The sequence below is a fragment of the Heptranchias perlo genome, chromosome 33 (genome assembly GCF_035084215.1).
Source record: "Heptranchias perlo isolate sHepPer1 chromosome 33, sHepPer1.hap1, whole genome shotgun sequence".
NCBI classification, from domain to species: Eukaryota; Metazoa; Chordata; class Chondrichthyes; order Hexanchiformes; family Hexanchidae; genus Heptranchias; species Heptranchias perlo.
In genome coordinates, this window is record NC_090357.1 from 30,854,749 (window position 1) to 30,871,198 (window position 16,450).

Here is a 16,450-nt window from a genome sequence, read left to right on the forward strand (position 1 = left end):
TACTCATTTAGTAGCTCGGCCATGCCCTCTGCCTCCATGAGTAGATCTCCTTTTTGTTTCCTAATCGGCCCCACCCCTCCTCTTACTATCCATTTACTTTTGGATTCCCTTTTGTTTTAGCCGCCAGTCTATTCTCATACTCTCTCTTTGCCCCTCTTGTTTCAATTTTCACTTCTCCTCTGAACTTTCTATATTCAGCCTGGTTCTCACTTGTATTATCAACCTGACATCTGTCATATGCCCCCTTTCTCTGCTTCATCTTACTCCCTATCTCTTACGTCATCCAGGGAGCTCTGGCTTTAGTTGCCCTATCCTTGCCCCTCGTGGAAATGTACCTAGACTGTACCCGAACCATCTCCTCTTTAAAGGCTGCCCATTGCTCGCTTACAGTTTTGCCTGCCAATCTTTGATTCCAATTTACCCGGGCCAGATCTGTTCTCAACCCATTGAAATTGGCCCTCCTCCAATAAAGTATTTTTATTCTAGTTTGCTCCTTGTCCTTTTCCATAACTAATCTAAACCTTATGATACTATGATCACTGTTCTCTAAATGTTCACCCACGGACATTTGCTCCACTTGACCCACCTCATTCCTCAGAACCAGATCCAGCGATGCCTCCTTCCTCATTGGGCCTGAAACAAACTGATCAAGAACAGTGCATGTTTACACGCATGCACTGGAAACCTATCTTAGACCTTCTCATAGACATCTTACAGTATTCAGTATATAATGACGCTCACCTCGCAGTATTTAATGTGTAATATTAGCAAAATTCAAGCCCTTGTGATCAAAGGGGCAGTGCCTGCGTGGATACAAAAATGGCTAAGGTACAGAAAGCAGAGAGTCGTGGTCAATGGTTGCTTTTCAGACTGGAGGGAAGTACAGTGGTGATCCCCAAGGGTCTGTATTAGCACCACTGGTCGTTTTGATATAAATTAATGACCTGGACTTCTTTACAGATGACACAAAACTCGGAAGTGTAATAAACAGTGAGGAGGATAGTAACAGACTTCAAGAGGACATAGACAGACTGGTGAAATGGGCAGACACAGGGCAGATGAAATTTAACGCAGAGAGGTGTGAAGTGATTCATTTTGGTAGGAAGAATGAGGATCAGTAATATAAACTAAATGGTACAATTTTAAAGGGGGTGCCCGGGGGTATATGTACACAAATCTTTGAAAGTGGCAGGACAAGTTGAGAAGGCTGTTAAAAAGGCATACATAATCCTTAGCTTTATAGAGTACAAAGGCAAGCAAGTAATGCTAAACCTTTATAAAACGCTGGTTAGGCCCCAGCTGGAGTATTGTGGCCAATTCTGGGCACCACACTTTAGGAAAGATTTCAAGTCCTTAGAGAGGGTGCAGAGGAGATTTTCTCGAATGGTACCAGGGATGAAAGACTTCAGTTATGTGGAGAGACTGGAGAAGCTGGGGTTGTTCTCCTTAGAGCAGAGAAGGTTAAGGGATGAATTGATAGAGATGTTCAAAATCATGAAGGGTTTGGATAGTTTGAATAAGGAGAAACTGAATCCAGTGGCAGAAAGTTCAGTAACCAAAGGACACAGATTTAAGTTAATTGGCAAAAAAAACAGTGGTGACATGAGGAAAAAAAATTTACGTTGCGAGTTGTTATGATCTGGAATGCACTGCCTGAAAGGGTGGTGGAAGCAGATTCAGTAATAACTTTCAAAATGGAATTGGAGAAGGACCTGAAGGGGGAAAATTTGCAGGCCTTTGGGGAAAGAGCACGGGAGTGGGATTAATTGAATAGCTTTTCATAGAGCCGGCACAGGCATGATGGGCCGAATGGACTCCTTCTGCATTGTATCATTCTATGATTCTATGATAACTCCCATCTCACAATATTCATTATGTAATATGTCCAATTTCACAGTATACATTATATAACTCCAGTCTTACAGTATTCATTATATAACAACTCCCATCTTACAGTATTCATTACATAATAATTCACATATCACATTATTCATTATATAATAACTCCCATAAGAACATATGAAATAGAAGCAGGAGTAGGCCATATGACCCCTCGAGCCTGCTTCGCCATTCAATAAGATCATGGCTGATCTTCTACCTCAACTCCACTTTCCCGCCCGATCCCCATATCCCTTGATTCCCATAGTGTCCAAAAATATATCAATCTCAGTCTTGAATATACTCAACAACTGAGCATCCACAGCCCCCTGGGGTAGAGAATTCCAAAGATTCACCATCCTCTGAGTGAAGAAATTTTTCCTCATCTCGGTCCTAAATCGCTGATCTCTTATCTTGAGGTTATGCCCCCGAGTTCTAGACTCTCCAGCCAGGGGAAACAGCCTCTCAGTATCTACCCTGTCAAGCCCTCTCAGAATTTTATATGTTTCAATGAGATCACCTCTCATCCTTCTAAATTCCAGAGAATATAGGCCCATTCTACTCAATCTCTCCTCATAGGACAACCGTCTCATCCCAGGAATTAATCCAGCGAAACTTTGTTGCACTAAGGCAAGTTCAATAACATCCATCTCACAGTATTCAATATTCAATAAACCACATCTCAGAGTATTCAATATATAATAACTCCTATCACACAGGAATATTCTCGACTTGCCTGGATGAGTGCAGCCCAACAATACTCAAGAAGCTCGACACCATCCAGGACAAAGCAGCCCACTTGATTGGCACCCCATCCACCACCCTAAACACTCACTCCCTCCACCACTATGGCTGCAGTGTGTACCATCTACAAAATGCAATGCAGCAACTCGCCAAGGCTTCTTCAACCGCACTTCCCAAACCCGCGACCTCTACCACCTAGAAGGACAAGGGCAGCAGGCACATGGGAACACGACCTGAACGTTCCCCTCCAAGTCACACACCATCCCGACTGGGAAATATATCGCCGTTCCTTCATCGTCACTGGGTCAAAATCCTGGAACTCCCTCCCTAACAGCACTGTGGGAGAACCTTCACCACACGGACTGCAGCGGTTCAAGAAGGCGGCTCACCACCACCTTCTCAAGGGAAATTAGGGATGGGCAATAAATGCTGGCCTCGCCAGCGACGCCTACATCCCAAGAATGAATTTAAAAAATCTAATATATAATTTCCCACATCTCACAATATTCAAAATATAAAAACCCACATCTCACAGTATACAATGTATAATAACCCACACCTTGAAGTATTCAATATAAAATATACCATATCTCACCGTATTCATCACATAATAACTACCATTTCACAGCACTCAATATATATAATAAAGCACATCTCACAGTATTCAATATATAATACTCCTCATCTCACAGTATTCAATATATAATACTCCTCATCTCACAGTATTCAATATATAATACTTCTAATCTAACAGTATTCAATATATAATACTCTTCATCTCACAGTATTCAATATATAATACTCCTCATCTCACAGTATTCAATATATAATACTCTTCATCTCACAGTATTCAATGTATAATACTCCTCATCTCACAGTATTCAATATATAATACTCCTAATCTCACAGTATTCAATAAATAATACTCTTCATCTCACAGTATTCAATATATAATACTCCTCATCTCACATTATTCTATACATATTATACTCCTCATCTCACAGTATTCAATATATAATACTCCTCATCTCACACTATTCAATATATAATACTCCCCATCTCACAGTATTCAATATATAATACTCTTCATCTCACAGTATTCAATATATAATACTCCTCATCTCACATTATTCTATATATATTATACTCCTCATCTCACATCATTCAATAAATAATACTCCTCATCTCACACTATTCAATATATAATACTCCCCATCTCACAGTATTCAATATATAATACTCTTCATCTCACAGTATTCAATATATAATACTCCTCATCTCACAGTATTCAATATATAATACTCTTCATCTCACAGTATTCAATGTATAATACTCCTCATCTCACATTATTCTATATATATTATACTCCTGATCTCATAGCATTCAATATATAATACTCCTCATCTCACAGTATTCAATATATAATACTCCTCATCTCACATTATTCTATATATATTATACTCCTCATCTCACATCATTCAATAAATAATACTCCTCATCTCACACTATTCAATATATAATACTCCCCATCTCACAGTATTCAATATATAATACTCTTCATCTCACAGTATTCAATATATAATACTCCTCATCTTACATTATTCAATATATAATACTCCCCATCTCACAGCATTCAATATATAATACACCTCATCTCACATCATTCAATACATAATACTCCTCATTTCAGAGTATTCAATATATAATACTCCTCATCTCACAGTATTCAATATATAATACTCCTCATCTCACAGTATTCAATATATAATACTCCGCATCTCACAGTATTCAATATATAATACTCCTCATCTCACAATATTCAATATATAATACTCCTCATCTCACAGTATTCAATATATAATACTCCTCATCTCACAGTATTCAATATATAATACTCCTCATGTCACATCATTCAATATATAATACTCCTCATCTCACACTATTCAATATATAATACTCCTCATCTCACAGTATTCAATATATAATACTCCTCATCTCACAATATTCAATATATAATACTCCTCATCTCACAATATTCAATATATAATACTCCTCATCTCACAGTATTCAATATATAATGCTCCTCATCTCACAGTATTCAATATATAATGCTCCTCATCTCACAGTATTCAATATATAATACCCCTCATCTCACATTATTCTATATACATTATACTCCTCATCTCACAGTATTCAATATATAATACTCCTCATCTCACAGTATTCAATATATAATACTCCTCATCTCACATTATTCTATATATATTATACTCCTCATCTCACATCATTCAATAAATAATACTCCTCATCTCACACTATTCAATATATAATACTCCCCATCTCACAGTATTCAATATATAATACTCTTCATCTCACAGTATTCAATATATAATACTCCTCATCTCACAGTATTCAATATATAATACACCTCATCTCACATCATTCAATAAATAATACTCCTCATTTCAGAGTGTTCAATATATATTACTCCTCATCTCACAGTATTCAATATATAATACTCCTCATCTCACAGTATTCAATATATAATACTCCACATCTCACAGTATTCAATATATAGTACTCCTCATCTCACAATATTCAATATATAATACTCCTCATCTCACAGTATTCAATATATAATACTCCTCATCTCACAGTATTCAATATATAATACTCCTCATCTCACAGTATTCAATATATAATACTCCACATCTCACAATATTCAATATATAATACGCCTCATCTCACAATATTCAATATATAATACACCTCATCTCACAGTATTCAACATATAATACTCCTCATCTCACAGTATTCAATAAATAACACTCCTCATCTCACAGTATTCAATATATAATACACCTCATCTCACATCATTCAATAAATAATACTCCTCATTTCAGAGTATTCAATATATATTACTCCTCATCTCACAGTATTCAATATATAATACTCCGCATCTCGCAGTATTCAACATATAATATTCCTCATCTCACAGTATTCAACATATAATACTCCTCATCTCACAATATTCAATATATAATACTCCTCATCTCACAGTATTCAATATATAATAATCCTCATCTCACAGTATTCAATATATAATACTCCTCATGTCACATCATTCAATATATAATACTCCTCATCTCACACTATTCAATATATAATACTCCTCATCTCACAGTATTCAATATATAATACTCCACATCTCACAATATTCAATATATAATACGCCTCATCTCACAATATTCAATATATAATACTCCTCATCTCACAGTATTTAACATATAATACTCCTCATCTCACAGTATTCTATATATAACACTCCTCATCTCACAGTATTCAATATATAATACTCCTCATCTCACAGTATTCAATATATAATACTCCTCATCTCACAGTATTCAATATATAATACTCCTCATCTCACATTATTTTATATATATTATACTCCTCATCTCACAGTTTTCAATATATAATACTACTCATCTCACAGTATTCAATATCTAATACTCCTCATCTCACAGTATTCAATATATAATACTCCTAATCTCACAGTATTCAATATATAATACTCCTCATCTCACAATATTTTATATATATTATACTCCTCATCTCACAGTATTCAATATAAAATATTCCTCATCTCACAGTATTCAATATATAATACTCCTCATCTCACAGTATTCAGTATATAATACTCCTCATCTCACAGTGTTCAATATATAATGCTCCTCATCTCACAGTATTCAACATAAAATATACCTCATCTCACAGTATTCAATATATAATACTCCTCATCTCACAGTGTTCAATATATAATACTCCTCATCTCACAGTATTCAATATATAATACTCCTCATCTCACAGTATTCTATATATAACACTCCTCATCTCACAGTATTCAATATATAATACTCCTCATCTCACAGTATTCAATATATAATACTCCTCATCTCACAGTATTCAATATAGAATACTCCTCATCTCACAGTATTCAGTATATAATAATCCTCATCTCACAGTGTTCAATATATAATGCTCCTCATCTCACAGTATTCAACATAAAATATTCCTCATCTCACAGTATTCAATATATAATACTGCTCATCTCACAGTATTCAATATATAATGCTCCTCATCTCACAGTATTCAATATATAATACTCCTCATCTCACATTATTCTATATATATTATACTCCTCATCTCACACTATTCAATATATCATACTCATCATCTCACATTATTCTATACATATTATACTCCTCATCTCACAGTATTCAATATATAATACTCCTCATCTCACAGTATTCAATATATAATACTCCTCATCTCACATTATTCTATATACATTATACTCCTCATCTCACATCATTCAATAAATAATACTCCTCATCTCACACTATTCAATACATAATACTCCCCATCTCACAGTATTCAATATATAATACTCTTCATCTCACACTATTCAATATATAATACTCCTCATCTTACATTATTCAATATATAATACTCCTCATCTCACAGTATTCAATATATAATACTCCTCATCTCACAGTATTCAATATATAATACTCCTCATCTCACAGTATTCAATATATAATACTCCTCATCTCACAGTATTCAATATATAATACACCTCATCTCACATCATTCAATACATAATACTCCTCATTTCAGAGTATTCAATATATAATGCTCCTCATCTCACAGTATTCAATATATAATAGTCCTCATCTCACATTATTCTATATATATTATACTCCTCATCTCACAGTATTCAATATATAATACTCCTCATCTCACATTATTCTATATATATTATACTCCTCATCTCACAGTATTCAATATATAATACTCCTAATCTCACAGTATTCAATATATAATACTCCTCATCTCACATTATTCTATATATATTATACTCCTCATCTCACAGTATTCAATATATAATACTCCTCATCTCACAGTATTCAATATATAATACTCCACATCTCACAGTATTCAATATATAATACTCCTCATCTCACAGTATTCAATATATAATACACCTCATCTCACATCATTCAATACATAATACTCCTCATTTCAGAGTATTCAATATATAATACTCCTCATCTCACAGTATTCAACATATAATACTCCTCATCTCACAGTATTCAATATATAATACTCCTCATCTCACAGTATTCAATATATAATACTCCTCATCTCACAATATTCAATATATAATACTCCTCATCTCACAGTATTCAATATATAATCCTCCTCATCTCACAGTATTCAATATATAATACTCCTCGTGTCACATCATTCAATATATAATACTCCTCATCTCACACTATTCAATATATAATACTCCTCATCTCACAGTATTCAATATATAATACTCCTCATCTCACAATATTCAATATATAATACTCCTCATCTCACAATATTCAATATATAATAATCCTCATCTCACAGTATTTAACATATAATACTGCTCATCTCACAGTATTCAATATATAACACTCCTCATCTCACAGTATTCAATATATAATACTCCTCATCTCACAGTATTCAATATATAATACTCCTCATCTCACATTATTTTATATATATAATACTCCTCATCTCACAGTATTCAATATATAATACACCTCATCTCACATCATTCAATACATAATACTCCTCATTTCAGAGTATTCAATATATAATGCTCCTCATCTCACAGTATTCAATATATAATACTCCTCATCTCACATTATTCTATATATATTATACTCCTCATCTCACAGTATTCAATATATAATACTCCTCATCTCACATTATTCTATATATATTATACTCCTCATCTCACAGTATTCAATATATAATACTCCTCATCTCACACTATTCAATATATAATACTCCCCATCTCACAGTATTCAATATATAATAATCTTCATCTCACACTATTCAATATATAATACTCCTCATCTTACATTATTCAATATATAATACTCCTCATCTCACAGTATTCAATATATAATACTCCTCATCTCACAGTATTCAATATATAATACTCCTCATCTCACAGTATTCAATATATAATACTCCTCATCTCACAGTATTCAATATATAATACACCTCATCTCACATCATTCAATAAATAATACTCCTCATCTCACACTATTCAATATATAATACTCCCCATCTCACAGTATTCAACATATAATAATCTTCATCTCACACTATTCAATATATAATACTCCTCATCTTACATTATTCAAGATATAATACTCCTCATCTCACAGTATTCAATATATAATACTCCTCATCTCACAGTATTCAATATATAATACTCCTCATCTCACAGTATTCAATGTATAATACACCTCATCTCACATCATTCAATACATAATACTCCTCATTTCAGAGTATTCAATATATAATACTCCTCATCTCACAGTATTCAACATATAATACTCCTCATCTCACAGTATTCAATATATAATACTCCTCATCTCACAGTATTCAATATATAATACTCCTCATCTCACAATATTCAATATATAATACTCCTCATCTCACAGTATTCAATATATAATACTCCTCATCTCACAGTATTCAATATATAATACTCCTCATCTCACAGTATTCATTATATAATACTCCTCATCTCACAGTATTCTATATATAACACTCCTCATCTCACAGTATTCAATATATAATACTCCTCATCTCACAGTAATCAATATATAATACTCCTCATCTCACAGTATTCAGTATATAATACTCCTCATCTCACATTATTTTTTTATATTATACTCCTCATCTCACAGCATTCAATATATAATACTCCTTATCTCACTGTATTCAATACATAATACTCCTCATCTTACATTATTCAATATATAATACTACTCATCTCACTGTATTCAATACATAATACTCCTCATCTCACAGTGTTCAATGTATAATACTCCTCATCTCACTGTATTCAATACATAATACTCCTCATCTCACAGTATTCAATATATAATACTCCTGATCTTACATTATTCAATATACCATACTCCTCATCTCAAAGTATTCAATATATAATACTCCTCATCTCACAGTATTCAATATATAATACTCCTCATCTCACATTATTTTATATATTTTATACTCCTCATCTCACAGTATTCAATATATAATACTCCTCATCTCACAGTATTCAATATATAATACTCCTCATCTCACAGTATTCAATATATAATACTCCTCATCTCACAGTATTCAATATATAATACTCCTCATCTCACAGTATTCAATATATAATACACCTCATCTCACATCATTCAATACATAATACTCCTCATCTCAGAGTATTCATATTATAATACTCCTCATCTCACAGTATTCAATATATAGTACACCTCATCTCACATCATTCAATAAATAATACTCCTCATTTCAGAGTGTTCAATATATATTACTCCTCATCTCACAGTATTCAATATATAATACTCCTCATCTCACAGTATTCAATATATAATACTCCTCATCTCACAGTATTCAATATATAATACTCCTCATCTCACAATATTCAATATATAATACTCCTCATCTCACAGTATTCAATATATAATACTCCTCATCTCACAGTATTCAATATATAATACTCCTCATCTCACAGTATTCAATATATAATACTCCACATCTCACAATATTCAATATATAATACGCCTCATCTCACAATATTCAATATATAATACTCCTCATCTCACAGTATTCAACATATAATACTCCTCATCTCACAGTATTCAATAAATAATACTCCTCATTTCAGAGTATTCAATATATATTACTCCTCATCTCACAGTATTCAATATATAATACTCCGCATCTCGCAGTATTCAATATATAATACTCCTCATCTCACAGTATTCAATATATAATACTCCTCATCTCACAATATTCAATATATAATACTCCTCATCTCACAGTATTCAATATATAATACTCCTCATCTCACATTATTCAATATATAATACTCCTCATGTCAAATCATTCAATATATAATACTCCTCATCTCACACTATTCAATATATAATACTCCTCAGCTCACAGTATTCAATATATAATACTCCACACCTCACAATATTCAATATATAAAACGCGTCATCTCACAATATTCAATATATAATACTCCTCATCTCACAGTATTTAACATATAATACTCCTCATCTCACAGTATTCTATATATAACACTCCTCATCTCACAGTATTCAATATATAATACTCCTCATCTCACAGTATTCAATATATAATACTCCTCATCTCACAGTATTCAATATATAATACTCCTCATCTCACATTATTTTATATATATTATAGTCCTCATCTCACAGTATTCAATATATAATACTCCTCATCTCACAGTATTCAATATATAATACTCCTCATCGCAGGTATTCAGTATATAATACTCCTCATCTCACAGTATTCAATATATAATACTCCTCATCTCACAATACTTTATATATATTATACTCCTCATCTCACAGTATTCAATATAAAATATTCCTCATCTCACAGTATTCAATATATAATACTCCTCATCTCAAAGTATTCAGTATATAACACTCCTCATTTCACAGTATTCAATATATAATGCTCCTCATCTCACAGTATTCAATACATAATACTCCTCATCTCACAGTATTCAATATATAATACTCCTCATCTCACAGTATTCAATATATAATACTCCTCATCTCACAAGATTCAATGTATAATACTCCTCATCTCACAGTATTCAATATATAATACTCCTCATCTCACAGTATTCAATATATAATACTCCTCATCTCACAGTATTCAATATATAATACTCCACATCTCACAATATTCAATATATAATACGCCTCATCTCACAATATTCAATATATAATACTCCTCATCTCACAGTATTCAATATATAATACACCTCATCTCACATCATTCAATAAATAATACTCCTCATTTCAGAGTATTCAATATATATTACTCCTCATCTCACAGTATTCAATATATAATACTCCGCATCTCGCAGTATTCAATATATAATACTCCTCATCTCACAGTATTCAATATATAATACTCCTCATCTCACAATATTCAATACATAATACTCCGCATCTCGCAGTATTCAATATATAATACTCCTCATCTCACATTATTCAATATATAATACTCCTCATGTCGCATCATTCAATATATAATACTCCTCATCTCACACTATTCAATATATAATACTCCTCATCTCACAGTATTCAAAATATAATACTCCACATCACACAATATTCAATATATAAAACGCGTCACCTCACAATATTCAATATATAATACTCCTCATCTCACAGTATTTAACATATAATACTCCTCATCTCACAGTATTCTATATAATAACACTCCTCATCTCACAGTATTCAATATATAATACTCCTCATCTCACAGTATTCAATATATAATACTCCTCATCTCACAGTATTCAATATATAATACTCCTCATCTCACAATATTCTATATATAATACTCCTCATCGCAGGTATTCAGTATATAATACTCCTCATCTCACAGTATTCAATATATAATACTCCTCATCTCACAATATTTTATATATATTATACTCCACTTCTCACAGTATTCAATATAAAATATTCCTCATCTCACAGTATTCAATATATAATACTCCTCATCTCAACGTATTCAGTATATAACACTCCTCATTTCACAGTATTCAATATATAATACTCCTCATCTCACAGTATTCAATATATAATACTCCTCATCTCACAGTATTCAATATATAATACTCCACATCTCACAATATTCAATATATAATACGCCTCATCTCACAATATTCAATATATAATACTCCTCATCTCACAGTATTCAATATATAATACACCTCATCTCACATCATTCAATAAATAATACTCCTCATTTCAGAGTATTCAATATATATTACTCCTCATCTCACAGTATTCAATATATAATATTCCGCATCTCGCAGTATTCAATATATAATACTCCTCATCTCACAGTATTCAATATATAATACTCCTCATCTCACAATATTCAATACATAATACTCCGCATCTCGCAGTATTCAATATATAATACTCCTCATCTCACATTATTCAATATATAATACTCCTCATGTCGCATCATTCAATATATAATACTCCTCATCTCACACTATTCAATATATAATACTCCTCATCTCACAGTATTCAAAATATAATACTCCACATCACACAATATTCAATATATAAAACGCGTCACCTCACAATATTCAATATATAATACTCCTCATCTCACAGTATTTAACATATAATACTCCTCATCTCACAGTATTCTATATAATAACACTCCTCATCTCACAGTATTCAATATATAATACTCCTCATCTCACAGTATTCAATATATAATACTCCTCATCTCACAGTATTCAATATATAATACTCCTCATCTCACATTATTTTATATATATTATACTCCTCATCTCACAGTATTCAATATATAATACTCCTCATCTCACAATATTCAATATATAATACTCCTCATCGCAGGTATTCAGTATATAATACTCCTCATCTCACAGTATTCAATATATAATACTCCTCATCTCACAATATTTTATATATATTATACTCCACTTCTCACAGTATTCAATATAAAATATTCCTCATCTCACAGTATTCAATATATAATACTCCTCATCTCAACGTATTCAGTATATAACACTCCTCATTTCACAGTATTCAATATATAATGCTCCTCATCTCACAGTATTCAATACATAATACTCCTCATCTCACAGTTTTCAATATATAATACTCCTCATTTCACAGTATTCAATATATAATACTCCTCATCTCACAGTATTCAATATATAATACTCCTCATTTCACAGTATTCAATATATAATAGTCCTCATCTCACAGTATTCAATATATAATGCTCCTCATCTCACAGTATTCAACATAAAATATTCCTCATCTCACAGTATTCAATATATAATACTCCTCATCTCACAGTATTCAATATATAATGCTCCTCATCTCACAGTATTCAATATATAATACTCCTCATCTCACATTATTCTATATATATTATACTCCTCATCTCACAGTATTCAATATATAATACTCCTCATCTCACATTATTCTATATATATTATACTCCTCATCTCACAGTATTCAATATATAGTACTTCTCATCTCACAGTATTCAATAAATAATACTCCTCATGTCACACTATTCAATATATAATACTCCCCATCTCACAGTATTCAATATATAATACTCTTCATCTCACACTATTCAATATATAATACTCCTCATCTTACATTATTCAATATATAATACTCCTCATCTCACAGTATTCAATATATAATTCTCCTCATTTCAGAGTATTCAATATATAATACTCCTCATCTCACAGTATTCAACATATAATACTCCTCATCTCACAGTATTCAATATATGATACTCCTCATCTCACAGTATTCAATATATAATACTCCTCATCTCACAATATTCAATATATAATACTCCTCATCTCACAGTATTCAATATATAATACTCCTCATCTCACAGTATTCAAAAAATAATACTCCTCGTGTCACATCATTCAATATATAATACTCCTCATCTCACCGTGTTCAATATATAATACTCCTCATCTCACAGTATTCAATATATAATACTCCTCATCTCACAGTATTCAATATATAATACTCCTCATCTCACAGTATTCAATATATAACACTCCTCATCTCACAGTATTCAATATATAATACTCCTCATCTCACAGTATTCAGCATATAATACTCCTCATCTCACAGTATTCAATATATAATACTCCTCATCTCACATTATTTTATATATATTATACTCCTCATCTCACAGTATTCAATATATAATACTCCTCATCTCACTATATTCAATATATAATACTCCTCATCTCACAGTATTCAATATATAATGCTCCTCATCTCACAGTATTCAATATATAATACTCCTCATCTCACATTATTTTATATATATTATACTCCTCATCTCACAGTATTCAATATACAATACTCCTCATCTCACGCTATTCATTATATAATACTCCTCATCTCACATTATTCTATATATAACACTGCTCATCTCACAGTATTCAATATATAATACTCCTCATCTCACAGTATTCAATATATAATACTCCTCATCTCACAGTATTCAGTATATAATACTCCTCATCTCACATTATTTTATATATATTATACTCCTCATCTCACAGCATTCAATATATAATACTCCTCATCTCACTGTATTCAATACATAATACTCCTCATCTCACAGTTTTCAATATATAATACTCCTCATCTCACTGTTTTCAATACATAATACTCCTCATCTCACAGTGTTCAATGTATAATACTCCTCATCTCACTGTATTCAATACATAATACTCCTCATCTCACAGTATTCAATATATAATACTCCTGATCTTACATTATTCAATATACAATACTCCACATCTCAAAGTATTCAATATATAATACTCCTCATCTCACAGTATTCAATATATAATACTCCTCATCTCACATTATTTTATATATATTATACTCCTCATCTCACAGTATTCAATATATAATACTCCTCATCTCACAGTATTCAATATATAATACTCCTCATCTCACTGTATTCAATACATAATACTCCTCATCTCACAGTATTCAATATATAATACTCCTCATCTCACAGTGTTCAATATATAATACTCCTCATCTCACAGTATTCAATATATAATACTCCTATTCTAACAGTATTCAATATACAATACACTTCATCTCACAGTATTCAATATATGATACTCCTCATCTCACAGTATTCAATATATAATACTCCTAATCTCACAGTATTCAATATATAATACACTTCATCTCACAGTATTCAATATATAATACTCCTAATCTCACAGTATTCAATATATAATACTCTTCATCTCACAGTATTCAATATATAATACTCCTCATCTCACAGTATTCAATATATAATACTCCTCATCTCACATTATTCAATATATAATACTCCTCATGTCACATCATTCAATATATAATACTCCTCATCTCACACTATTCAATATATAATACTCCTCAGCTCACAGTATTCAATATATAATACTCCACATCTCACAATATTCAACATATAAAACGCGTCATCTCACAATATTCAATATATAATACTCTTCATCTCACACTATTCAATATATAATACTCCTCATCTTACATTATTCAATATATAATACTCCTCATCTCACAGTATTCAATATATAATACTCCTCATCTCACAGTATTCAATATATAATACTCCTCATCTCACAGCATTCAATATATAATACTCCTCATCTCACAGTATTCAATATATAATACACCTCATCTCACATCATTCAATACATAATACTCCTCATTTCAGAGTATTCAATATATAATACTCCTCATCTCACAGTATTCAACATATAATACTCCTCATCTCACAGTATTCAATATATAATACTCCTCATCTCACAGTATTCAATATATAATACTCCTCATCTCACAATATTCAATATATAATACTCCTCATCTCACAGTATTCAATATATAATACTCCTCATCTCACAGTATTCAAAAAATAAGACTCCTCGTGTCACATCATTCAATATATAATACTCCTCATCTCACAGTGTTCAATATATAATACTCCTCATCTCACAGTATTCAATATATAATACTCCTCATCTCACAATATTCAATATATAATACTCCTCATCTCACAATATTCAATATATAATACTCCTCATCTC